Source organism: Erpetoichthys calabaricus, chromosome 1 (genome assembly GCF_900747795.2).
Source record: "Erpetoichthys calabaricus chromosome 1, fErpCal1.3, whole genome shotgun sequence".
NCBI classification, from domain to species: Eukaryota; Metazoa; Chordata; class Cladistia; order Polypteriformes; family Polypteridae; genus Erpetoichthys; species Erpetoichthys calabaricus.
The window spans coordinates 194515018-194528716 of NC_041394.2; positions in this window are offsets into that span (position 1 = coordinate 194515018).

Genomic DNA, 13699 nt, shown 5'->3' on the forward strand with positions numbered 1-13699 from the left:
TTATATCTAGCGATAGACTGGTATCTCTTCTAGGTTTGGCTCCTGCATTCTACATAATGTTGCCAGGATGTGGTTTTTGAAAAAAGATGTGAGGTCTAGTGCTCGTACCTAAGTGCAGAAGCATCACGTAATTGAACTTGTCGACACACTTATTTCAAGGTGTTAATTGCTTGCACTTTTTTATAATGTATTTTTCATTCCAACAGATGGCATATACAACTGACATTATAACCTAATAAATAACATTTTTAGAGCTGTTGATTAATTGCCATTAACATGAGCAATTAACGTGTACATTTTTGCAACTAAATTTTTAATGCGACCTCTAAATGCACTGCTTTCATCCAGTTTGAATGCACTTCACATGCTGTTAATGAACCAAATGGATCCAAGTCTATTAATAGTTGTAGCGAGTTACCTATGCACAAAAACTCAAGCATGATTTTATGGTTCTGTTTTTTAATATTTGTTTGTTTCTTTGTTAGTGCTTTTAGTATGTATTCTTGCAATAAGGTACTTCAAACCATACATATTGGTTTTCCAAAATATTACAGAAACCCTCTGGTGGTGTTGGGGGTGTTTCTGTTGTACAAAACTGCTCAGTAAACTAATAATTTAATATGCATTGGCAAGTTATTATTAAAACTATTTTGTATTAGAAACGAATCACTGAATTACGTATTTCTGCTTAACATAAAAGTGTTAATATGCTTGAAAGAACTACAATAAATCGTGATTTAATATACAATTAATTTTGATTAAAAATTTTAATCACACAGTCATGATTAAATTTTATAATCGAACAGCAGCCCTAGAAATTCTAAGAAAAGGCAGAGGAAGTGCTAATCCTACTCCCCCTCACACAGACTGAAGTAAATTATGGTATGTTCAAGGGGATATCAAACTAGGATCCTGGGGGGGTGGACTTTGTACCCTCTTTATAACTGTTAATGAAGTTTGTCATTTATTTACATGATTTATTCCTGCTCTCAATTTGCTATGTTAATGAGAGCTGATTACCAGAATGTTTAATGGACTTGACAGGGCTTAATTCTCACTCTATAATTCTTTTTTTATTTCCTTTTTTTTCATTTAAATTTTGCTTTATTAAGTTATTTTATGAGTATGTCTAAGGCATTGATTACACTGCATTTGTTTCCGGATTTTCAACAACACTGCTAATGTTGTGATGTGCCATCTACATTCATTACAGAATGTATTCCAGGGTATGGCACGTTGCAAACCTTAATGATCAATATGCCCAACAGAGTGTAACTACCTGACAGAAATTCACTGTTACATACAGTAGATATCTGTGCAAATATGCCCTGTGATGAACTGGCAACACCTTTCACACCAATGGTTTCAGGACTATATAATTATTCTTCACTGCAGTTCTCTACTGCCAACTAATGACATTAGGGAAACGGACCTGAACCCAGACGGTCCCTGTATGACACTCCAGTTGGCCTTGATTCCCTTCAGAATATTTTTGAAGCCCCTTCTCTAAGTAAAGTGCTTACACTTCTATTTTCACACACTCTGTAAGGGGGGAGGGGGGCTTTTTTAGTGGTGGTCTTACTAAATATTACAAAATGTCTATATATCAGACTAACCTAGCAGCAGTGGGCATAAGGCTAAAACCAACCAAATGTTTCTAAGTTGAGTTTGTTTATATTTTATTTACAGTCTTCAAAGTTCTATTTTATACACATTGCTTTTAGTAATCCTATGTTGTTGTTATTAATTTCATGACAAATACAATAATTAAACCACATGCATTAAACTTAATTTTAAAATATTAACCCTGCCCTTTAAATTCTGCTGTTTATTAATACATGACAATAACATATGTAAATTGCATTACAATTTGAAATATGTCTAAATCATTTAAGGTGAATTGTTGTTAAAGGATTACAATTTTATTTATTTAAAATTACATGTAAACCAACAGAAAATAATATTTGAGATTAATTAAGCTAAAGCTATTGCCATCTACTTGATTTCTGTTTTGTACTTACTTAACTTACTTGTAAATGGGTTATGGATACTCCTTGAGATGGGAGGATAACCTTTTAAACCATATTCAATATTTTATTAGTCAGATCAATCATTGATATTTTTATCATAAAAACAAATGCTCAGAAGAATCAAATAAAAAGATCACACATGTACTGGATGCAGTTTTAAAGACTTGTAAGTGATTATGCATGTTACAATCAGTTAAATAAATTTAGCAGCCAACCTGCTTGGAAAGAGATGGATAGCTCGGAGCGTTAGGCTGATGCCCAAAATTGCAGCTACAAAGGTAGAACTGGGAGACAGAGGTGAAGTACAAAGAGCAATAATGGTTTCTGGGCATGATTATAGATAGCATGTATTTAAAGTCAGCATGATATTAAATCAGACCTCAGATGGCTGAACTTCTGTTTGATAAACATCATTATAGTACAGCATGCCAGTATTCTGTACAGTCCCAGAAAGGTCATAGTTTAAACAAAATTGTCTGACAACTATGTATGCAAGAGGTGTTTGGGATGTGCATTACCTGACTACTGCTTTGACCTCTGAGACCTCTACTTGCATATGGAAAAGAAGCTGTGTGTTTTTAGTCACTCCTAATGCCTCTTTGAGGTTGCTTAGCTGCAAGTCTTTTTAAAAGATGAGATAATTACTACAGACAGAAAAAATTATCCATAGCCCAAAAATAATAGTATGCAAGCCTAAATCCTAACCTAACAAGCAGATATTAGCATAATGAATTGCATTTGAATAGCAAACAAGTTAATTGCCTTGGAGCAAAATCATTAACTCATTTTAGACTGTTTGGGCTTTTGTAATACATTCAGGCTTAGGAAGAAATATTAACTAGCAAACTTCTTTCATCTCCTCACATACAGAATGCTTCCCTTATTAAGCTTTTGCTTAGAGTTGCTTAATTGAGTGCAGGAATAATTAATTAAAATATTTTAAACATGGAAAACCAGTAGTACAGAAGGAAGTGTGGCTTTACAGCATTTGGGTTCCTTTTTTGATTGTCAATTTTCCAGGCTTTGTGAGTTCTCCACTTGTCCAAATATTTTTTTAGCTCTTTTCCAAATGTTATTATGTAGTGACTCCAGACTGGCATGGGTAAGCATGTGCCATGTCATGGTTCTCTTTATCTTCCAGAGCTGATTACTCTACCTAGCACACACTTATGTAAGGATATCTTCTATGGACATTTTAAAATGAATGTTTATAAATGTATTATTTTTAGCTCTTATATACATTATTTGACATTCAGTTATCTACTACATGTATTACGTGAAGACTGAAGAAAATGCACTGTAGGATAAACACTACATAAGTTACTTAATTTTGTAGGTTAGTATGATCACAGGTATACAATTAATAAATTATTTTGATTTTTTCATGTGACTTTTGTATATTTGTGGGTGCTGAATTTGAAAATGAAAACCATTTTTTTGTATCACATAAATAATTTTAACCAAACACATTTTTACCTGTCAGGTGTAGGTTTTTTTTTTTTTTTATTTTGACACTGTCATTAATCAAATGATTTGTTTAAATGTTAAATTTTTAAAACAAAACAGTTATTTTATTTGATAATAAGTTCAGAATATAACTGGAATGGAACACTGTGAGTGTCCTAGCAGCAGGTAGCCTCCATGTTTGGGCCAGTCCTTCCTCAACTAATGATATGCTTCACTGGAGTATAGCAAAAAATACCTCAGTGTGACTCAGTCAGTTGATCACTGCATTTTTATTTTGTTTTATGTTTAATTCATATTATGGCCTCTAGAGGTTGTGTGAACAGTCCTATGTTTGTGGAAAGTTTGTGGTAAAAACATTAGAACAATCTAGATGAGAACAGGCCATTCAGCCCAAGTGTGGTTTTTAAAAGTCCCTAAAGTCTTTCTGTCTACCAAACTACTTGGATGTGTTCCAGGGCTGGAAGCTACACACCAACAATCCTCTGTTCTTTCGACACAATGCACTGTAGAGCTGTCTGAGCAGCAGCTGTGCAGCTGACCTACCACTCACAAATACAATGGATTAAAATACTCTCTGTGGTGCAATGATAGTAGGTCAGCAGCACCTGTTGAGGGAGGCCAGATTTTTTTCAACAACCTTAAGAAAAACAGCCATTGCTGTACCTTCTTCAGCAGTGATGCAAATTCTAAATCACTCAGTTCCTTCTTAGTTGTCCCTTGTACTGCTGGGAGGTTATCTACTTCCTCACTGTGAACACCTCAGTAAAATGCGAGTTTAGAGCATCCATTACTTCACTGTTAGTAGTTTTTTAATTCTTCTTTACTGTTGCTTATTACAATAGTGAGAATGATGTAAATAGTAAGGTGGAAAATTTTAATATTAAGGTGAGAGCTGCTGCTGACATAGTCACACCTGAAAAGATAGTTAAAAAATCTTCTAGTACTGTTATACCATGTAAGACCCAAAGAGTGTCTGATCTTAAGAGAACATGCCGGAGAGCTCAGCATAAATGGAGAAAAACTAAACTTACTGTCCATTATGAAATATTGAAGGTTAAAATAACAGAATACAACAACATAGTCTGTCTTGAAAGGCACTGTTATTTCTCTAGAATTATAAATAACAATGCTAGTAATCCCAGAGTCTTATTCTCTATGATTGAGCGTCTGCTAAATCCAGGTCACTCAATGGAATGCCTCCAAAAAACTTCCAGTGAAACTTGTGAGGCTTTTGCTGTATTTTTTAATCAAAAAATTAATGATATTAGAAATAATATAGTACATCTCCCCAAAACTGAACAACTTAAACCCTGGTACTCTATTTTAAACAAATTAAATTCTTTGACCAGGATAGATTTACCTGATTTATATAAAATAATTTCTCAACTGAGACCTCTCCACCTGCATCCTCGACCCAATACCAACAAGTTTTTTCAAAGAAGTATCGGGAGTACTAATTGATAGAATTCTTGACATAGTAAACTCGTTATTAGATACAGGGGTCTTCCCAGACTGTTTTAAGAATGCTGTAGTTAAAGCCCTGCTCAAGAAAAATAATCTTGACTCCTCTGCTTTTGAAAATTTTACACCTATTTCTAACCTGCCTTTCTTAAGTAAAATTGTAGAGAAGGCAGTCATTATGCAGCTTAATGATCACCTCAATAAACATGCTATACATCTTGATAAGTTTCAGTCGGGTTTCAGAACAAATCACAGTACAGAAGCTGCACTCATTAAAGTAGTAAATGACTTGCGGGTAAATGCAGACAGAGACCAGTTATCTGTTCACATTCTCTTAGATCTGAGTGCTGCATTCGATACCATTGATCACAATATTCTTAGAAATCGCCTTACTCTATGGGTGGGCCTCTCTATCAGTGTCTTAAATTGGTTTGAATCCTACCTGGCAGGTAGAAAATTCTTTGTAAGTTGTGGTAATTATACTTCAAAGACCCATAATATTCTATATGGTGTTCCACAAGGCTCTATCCTGGTTCCGCTGCTCTTTTCGATTTACATGCTTCTGTTAGGTCAGATTATCTCGGGGCATAACATGAGCTACCACAGCTATGCTGATGACACACAGCTGTATTTATCAATAGTGCCTAACAACCCCGACTCTCTTGATTCACTGACACAAAGTCTTACTTGTGTTTCTGAATGGATGAGTAGTAATTTTCTCAAACTAAATAAAGAGAAAAAAGAAATGTTAGTGATTGGCAATAATGGATATAATGAGGTTATTAGAAATAAACTACATGCATTAGGATTAAAAGTCAAGACGGAGGTAAAGAATTTAGGGGTAACTATTGACTCTGACCTGAATTTTAAATCACATATTAATCAGATTACTAGGACAGCATTTTTCCACTTAAGAAATATAGCAAAAGTTAGACCCCTTATAACATTGCAAGATACTGAGAAATTAATCCACGCTTTTGTTTTCAGTCGACTAGATTACTGTAATGTTATCCTCTCAGGACTACCCAAAAAAGACATACAGTAAATCGATTGCAACTAGTGCAGAATACAGCTGCTAGAATCTTAACTAGGAAAAGAAAATCCAGCACATCTCTCCAGTTTTGATGTCACTACATTGGTTACCTGTGTTATTTAGAATTGACTTTAAAATCCTACTTATAGTTTATAAAGCCTTAAATAATCTCACTCCATCTTATATTTCGGAATGTCTTACACTTTACACTCCAAATCGTAACCTTAGATCTTCAAATGAGTGTCTGCTTAGAATTCCAAGAGCTAAACTTAAAAGAAGTGGTGAGACAGCCTTCTGCTGTTTTGCACCTAAAATCTGGAATAGCTTGCCAATAGGAATTCGCCAGGCTAATAAAGTGAAGCACTTTAAAAAACTGCTGAAAACACATTACTTTAACATGGCTTTCTCATAGCTTCATCTTAGTTTAATCCTGATGCTCTGTATGTTCAATTAATTATAATTATTATTCATGGTATTCATTTTCAAAATCCGTACTAACCCCTACTTTCTATTCTGTTCTTTTTCTGGTTTTCTGGGGTGGCGACCTGCACCACCACCATCTGATCAAAGTACCGTGATGTCCCTACATTGATGGATTAAAGGCCAGAAGGCCACATGACCGTCATCATCAAGTTCTTCCATGAGAACCCTGAATACAATGAGGACTGATCATTTATGTTAGGTAGAATGCCTAGAGGGGGCTGGGCGGTCTCATGGCCTGGAACCCCTGCAGATTTTATTTTTTTTCTCCAGCCGTCTGGAGTTTTTTTCTTTTTTCTGTCCTCCCTGGCTATCGGACCTTACTTTTATTCTATGTTAATTAGTGTTCCCTTATTTTAATTCTTATTTATTTTGTCTTTTTTCTTTTTTTTTCTTTTTTTCTCTTTCTTCATCATGTAAAGCACTTTGAGCTGCATTATTTGTATGAAAATGTGCTATATAAATAAATGTTGTTGTTCCTGATGCACTTCATACTTGATTGTTCTTTTACCACTAAAATACTGAAATAATCTATTTGTGTAATTTTTCACCTTATCTACTATATTCCTCTTTAATTATCTTTTATTGTAGTCTCTCTAATATTCTTCTTAATGGTTGCCCACATTTCTCATATGCCCTCCAATTCACATTGGAGTTATTAGTCTTATACACTTTATACAGCTGTTTTTCCCTTTGCAGCTTCTTTTTTAACTCTTTATTAATCCACTGAGGAGTTTTTTATTAATTTCCTACTAACTCCAAATTTAGGTATGTACCTGTCCTGCATTACACATAGAATGTTTTCAAACCTGTTCCACTGGTCCTCAGCTGTTTCCACACTTAAAAGCTTATCCCAGTCAATCCTCCGCAGCCTTTGGCTCATCTGCTCAAAATTTGCTCTACCAAAGTTAAACTTAACAGTTTTAGTCTGTATCCACGCTTTTCCAAAGCACTGAGAATTGTATTATATTATGGTCACTTGACGCTTATGGTTCAATAATCTCTACATCCCCAATTCTATCTTGATTATTACAAAATGCTAAATCTAGACAGGCTTCACCCTACATTGGTGCATCCCTGATTACTTCTAAAAACTCCTGCTCTGGTGCTCCACTATTTGCAAGGTTATCCCAGTTAATATTCGGGTACTTAAAGTCCCCCATGACAATAATATCTCTCTGTAAACTTTCCTTTTTAATATTAATAAAAAGATGTGCGTTGAAATTACTGTCTACAATGGGTGGTCTATAATATACTCCTAAAATAAGGCCTCTTTCCCTAATGCTTTCCAGGCAAAACCACATGTCCTCACTAAGATGGGCTCATTGTCCCACTGAAGAGGACTTGAGTTTAAATTCTGTTTGACATAAACAGCAACCCTATTTCCATTTCTGTTCTGTCTGTCCTTCCAAAAAATGTGCATCCCTCTATGTCATACTCATCCCCATATTTATTATTTAGGCAGTTTTCAGTTATTTACAGTTAACACAATTATGCTCCTTTATATACAACTCCAGCTCACTTATTTTATTTTTGATAGTTCTAGCATTAAGGCAGCTATTTTTTACTCATTTTACTTTTACATTCAAATGTTGAATTAAAATTTACATTACTATGCACTTTTATTTTCAAACTATTGTTTGTTCCTCTATGTACAGTTCTAAACCTGGTCTGTCCCGAACTTCCTGCCACACCATCGCCCCCCACCGCCTTTCAGTAGTTTAAACAATCCTCAACTAACCTACTCATATGCTTCCCGAACACATTGGTGCCCCTCCGGATCAGATGTAACCTGTCGTGGCAGAACAGATCCCATCTGTTCCAAAAAGAGTCCCAATGCCCCATATACCTATACCCTTGTACCCTACACAAAGATTTGAGCCGCACATTCAACCTTTTGATCCCCTCAATCTCAATCTCTAGTGCATGGCAGAGGCAGAACTTTAGAGAAGACTATCTTCTCAGATTTACTCCTCAGCCTGGCACCTAACTCTTTAAATTTGTATAACAGAACTGACAGACTACACTTATATTTGTCATTTGTTTCAACATGGACAATGACATCTGGATCCACCCCTGTCCGGCCAAGACCCTATCCATACTTCCAGGGAGGTCTCCCACCAGTGCACCCAGAAGGCAACATTCCGTACGAGACTCTGTCTGTCAAGCAAACCTGTACTTCAATACCCATAATGACTGAGTCCCCAACTATCACTACCTCTCTCTTTCTGGGAACTGTTTTTGAGGTGGCCTGTTGTGGCTTCTCATTCCTGCATACCACATCAGAATCTTAACACTTAATAATAATAACAGTTCCAATTCTGGGGTTGCTGCCCCTGGACAGTGTGCACACTTTACCTTGCGCCTTATGACCATCACCCACTTATATCTACCTATTTGGGCTGGAATCCCATCCCGTATAACCTTAGGGGTGCACACAATCTCTCTAAAGGATGCCTGGGCCAGGTCCGTCAATTTTCTACTGCAACGCAGGCCAGCCAACTCCTCGCTCGAGGTGCTGGATTAGCTGGCATCTCCTGCAGATGTAACCATCATACAAGACTGGCTCCTCCAAGCAGCCATCTAAAAAGTCCAATTGGACTTGTAATGCACTGGCCTCATTATTAAAATGTGAGTTACGATTATTAAAACTACCTTAATTTTTTTTTATTTTACTAAAATTAAATGATTTAACTTAATAGTAAAACTAAAAAAATTTAAGCCCAAGAAATGAGAGTAAAGAGCTACTACAGTTATTTTACACCTTCTGGTCCCTTACACTCCTATAATGTTCTTCTGACCCTAAACTGCCTGCTGTTTGTTCCTCTATGAGATTAACTTCTCTGTCTGTTCTCCTACTATGGCTATTCTTTACTTAACACTAGAATTACCAGAGCCTATGAAAAAACTCCTTAAATCCCTTCACACCTCTCCGTCAGCGTCTTTTGTCTTGTAAATGTGTCAATAAGCCCAAGCAGAAAGCAGCCTGCTACACCATCCCCCCCACCGCTGCAGAATGGGGAAAAAGTTCTCCCAGTTCAAGCCTTGATTATCTGGGAGTGAGCTAAATAGAATTGTATAGAGTAAATAATTTCATGTGTGTTCTGTGTCTACAACAATCTATGTAAACACATTGTTAAAACAGAAATGTTTTTCATGATTTAGTAATAAATAACAAAATGAACTGTATAATGTGTGAAGGCTGATGGCCAAATATCAAATAAACACTTTCACAAAAGGTGCAAGTACAATACGACAGCTTCCGTTGTGCAGCGGTAAGAACTGCTGAGATATAATCCAGAGGTTGTGAGTTCAAAACCAGCTTGCCCATAAATTTACCGTTTTGAGTAGTGAGCTGCTCTTAATATTAATATTATACAATAAAAACATACATTTGATTTGTGTCTGTAACAGCCGATGTAAATTTATAGTACTTGTAAAAGTTAGTGTTTTTTTTTTTACTTTTATTCTCTCAATCACGATCACGATACAACAGCCTTCTTCGTATCTCACAGTCACTTGAATTTTTTTTATTCAGTTTTATTGAGTGTTCCTGTTCACGCTGAATTAGTATCCATTTTATGGTCCATGATGTCAATGCCGCACTGACAAAAAACAGAGACATAGGTATATATGATATTTGAAATAACTCATTTTAGAACCTGTATAGTACATTTAGGAAAACATTGTGGCACTGATGCAACATTATTCATATTATTCATATTCATTCATGACCACACAGGTAAGTGACCTCACTTCCGGCCTAACCCTAACCATTTAATAGAACATAATCGGCTGGAAGTTGGCGCTCATTTCTGAACCTTCGTCTGGCCATACTACCCTACAGAAGTCATTTACTTGAAGCCTTAGTGCTGAAAGGAAATTCAGAGCTCTTTGTTTTTGTCATTTTTCCCTTTTTCAGTTTTTCTAACATTGCAGCTATTAGATAGGGTGCTCAGAAGGGACTCCAACCGTTTTTACATTTCTTTGCCTATTCTATTTTTACACAGTGTATGTATAACTAGCCACATTTAATAATTTCAAAATATTTGCTAACTCTTGCTCTATGTGCTTTCCTCTGTATTCACATGTGTCTGAACAGCTCTTCATTGGCACTGCCTTTCTCGAGCGCATTCCTGTAACGCCTACTTCTCAGACTCAACCCTCCTGTCTGGTTTTATACTTGCCATCTTTGAAGACGACTTTCTCAGCATGTTGCATATGCTTTTACTCCTCCTTGTATATCTCACACTCACATTTCCGCTTTTGTTGCATCACCAAAGCCAAACTGACCAATTAGATTGCTCTGAGGGACTGGACACGCAGACCTTAGTGTTTCATTATATAGTAAATTCCTGTGCAAAATCAACTTTCTACAACAGTCTGCAAGAGGAACACAAGAATTTGAGTATATCTGTTGCTTTAAAGATGGCAAATAACAATGTGTTTTATACCTTAAGAAATAAAATTGCTCTTTTAAATACAGTAAGTTCTTTAGTAAATGAGAAAACAGGTAGGGAAAGGGTTAAGGACAGGAAAAGTGCCCAGGGATTATTATTAATGATTTCTGTCCAGAGCATATTTATAGTATTTTCCCGTTCATTTTAACTTACAAAGCAAAATAATAATTGCAAAATAATTACTAATCATTTATAATGTAATATTACATTAAAATACTATAATACTGTACATGTAAACAGTAATTAAAAAACTTACCATGACTATTAATATTATTTTTATTATCAGTAATGGTAAGTGCATGTATGAAAGTGGTAGTCAAAAATTTTTAAAGTATTGAAAAAATTAGCATAACTCACAATATAGAGCACCCTTGCTGCTGTAAATTACTAAATATATACTGTATCTAAAAGGCTGTTACAAAACTAAACAAAAACATGAAATCTATTTAAACTGCAGCACACAAAGTACATATTACTCATAGCAAGAAGTAAACAAATTACAACGAATGCACACAATTTAAAAATAATATACATATACAACATATATTCTCCTGTACACAAATGACATACAAAAATATCAAAAATAATTCTGATCATGCCTTGAACTGAATGTGGAACACCAAAGTGCAAATGTTATAAAATTCAGCAGAAACCAGCGATACACTAAATGTTCAAAAATCAAGCTGAAAATGATCTGAAGTGATGAAAATCTAATTAAAGAGAAATCAGCAGTAACTTGATCGGCCAATGTATTTTGGGACAGAAAGTCCCTTCTTGAGGTGCTGTGTATTTATTTGGTTACAGTCAATTTTCAAAGGCTTATAAAGAAAGTGACATTTTAAAATAAATCACTTTTACATTACAGTAGCATACTATAAACATTTTTACAGTATATACTGTCTAAGAAGATCCGTATACATATTTTATGGGTATTACTTTTGTTATTTATACTTTTAGTTGTTATTTATCCCATATACATACATACTATGCATATACCGTTTGTGAGTCTGTTTATCTACATTAATTTAAAACATGTATATATCTATATATATGTATATATACACAGTGTAATATTCAGTAAATGAAAGAAACAGATTACTATTACTAAACCTGAATACTTGTAATATTAAAATATCCATAAATTTGCCTTTCCTGTCTTGATTTTAGAAATTAAATACAGGCAAATGAATTACCATAATTTGCTCTTAGAAGATTAGCATCACAATACCCTTTGCAATGCATTATCAAAGGAAACTCTTGAAAACTTTTTTTTTTTTTTTAGTTAAAGCAATTTTTATATGTAACAAACGATAAGAGGGGTGCCAAATGTTCCTGTCTGGCCAATTTCCTCATTATTTTTAAATAAGGGTGTTGCTAGGCTACTTAACTCTGAAGTCCACTTGGACCCCGCAACACATCCCACGATGACTCTATCTTGTTTGCTCCTGCCTGTGCTTGTGCCAACACAGCACTCCTATGAGACCAGTGCTAAAGGCTATTATTTTGCAAAAGAGACTGGAATCTGCACTGCCTTTAGCCACAGCCGTGACTTATTTCTTTCATCACTCAGATTTTTTTTTTTTTTGAGGTACACACATAGGATGCAATTTTTCTCAGTTAATAAAGGTTATACTCTCAGCAGATTTAAAAACACTCTCTACCTTGACTACAGGTTTTGCCAGTAGCCTCATATGAAGAATACTGCACATTTATTTTTACACACAGCTTTATTATGCATCATTGCAGATTTTTTTGATATTCCATGTACTCTTAAATTTGGACCCCTTTTTCTAAATGAATTTATGTGCTTTTCAAGATCATCATATTCCTGTCGAGTTAGAAAGACTTTACTATTTCTTTTACAGGGGTCACCATATTACCCTCTGAACTGCATTGAAGTGATATGCCTGTGATATTTAAGTTACACAGTAATTATAAATATTTTTTCCCATCCTTAAAAGGTAACATTTCAAAACCAATAATAATAAGTGCAGCATATTATACAAGGTATGATATAATAGAGTTTGTGCTTGTGAGTCCATATCTGGCATACTGTGAGGAGGTTTTCTCCACAAATTACAACACAGACCTAACAGTGTTAAAACATCCAGAGGATTTATGAACTCAGGTGATAGTCCATGGTCATTGTATCTTAAAAAAGCAAGGATAAAGCAATGACAAAAAAGCATTTTAGATTACGAAGGGGTCCGTGCCCTGATTGGGTATAGAAGATTGGGTATTCTGTCCTCCGATTGTCAAGACTTTCCACTAAGGTTTGAAATATGCCCTATGTTATTATGGAAAACTTTGCGAGAAACACCCAATTAACAACGCAATTTCAGCAGCTGGTGAAAAGCAGAAAGATAAGGTACAGTATATTATTGGAAATCTCAGCTGCCTAACTTTATGGGCAGGCTAAAGCATGGACTTGTCTTCAATAATTCTGTAATGAATAAGGTGTGAAATATGCCCAGACACAGACAGACGCAGAGACAGCCAGATGTCCAAAAGCACACACGTTTATTTACACAACTACACAAACCAACACAAGAACAGCTCACAGTCCTTTTCTTCTCACTCTCTTGCCACTTCTACTCCACTCCTAGCAAGCTCTGTCCTGTTCCACCCGACTCTGGCTCTCGAATGGAGTGAGGCAGCCCCTTTTATCACGCTCTGGATGTGCTCCAGGTGCTCTGTGATGGTTGTCTGGCAGCAGTGTGGCAGAAGTGCTGTCCTTGCACCCGGAAGCACTCCTGGCATACACAGTT